The sequence below is a fragment of the Alligator sinensis genome, unplaced genomic scaffold (genome assembly GCF_000455745.1).
Source record: "Alligator sinensis unplaced genomic scaffold, ASM45574v1 scaffold1226_1, whole genome shotgun sequence".
Classification (NCBI taxonomy): domain Eukaryota; kingdom Metazoa; phylum Chordata; order Crocodylia; family Alligatoridae; genus Alligator; species Alligator sinensis.
In genome coordinates, this window is record NW_005842447.1 from 671634 (window position 1) to 672138 (window position 505).

Below are 505 nucleotides of genomic sequence, written 5' to 3' on the forward strand. Positions count from 1 at the left end.
AATTTTAAACCAACACCCTGGGAAAGGCAGTGGCATTTCTATTTCAGCGGAGGGCAGTGAAAATGGTTGGGGGCCTGGGGCACGTGACTTCTGAGGAGAGGCTGAGGGAACTGGATTTGTTTAGTCTGGAGAAGAGAAGACTGAGGGGGATTTAATAGCATTCAACTCCCTGCAGGGGGGTTGCAAAGAGGATGGAGCTGGACATCTCAGTGGTGGCAGATGACAGAACAAGGAGCAATGGGCTCAAGGTGTAGCAAGGGAAGTTTAGGTTAGATATTAGGAAAAACTCTGTCACTAGCAGGGGGGTGAAGCCCTGGAACAAGTTACCCAAAGGGGTTGTGGAATCTCCATCCTTGGAGGTTTTTAAGACTCAGCTAGACAAAGTCTTGGCTGAGATGATCTAGTTGGGGCTAGTCCTGCTTTGAGCAAAGGGTTGGACTAGACGTGACCTCCTGAGGCCCCTTCCAACCCTCATTTTCTATGCTTCTAATGATGAGTTATAATC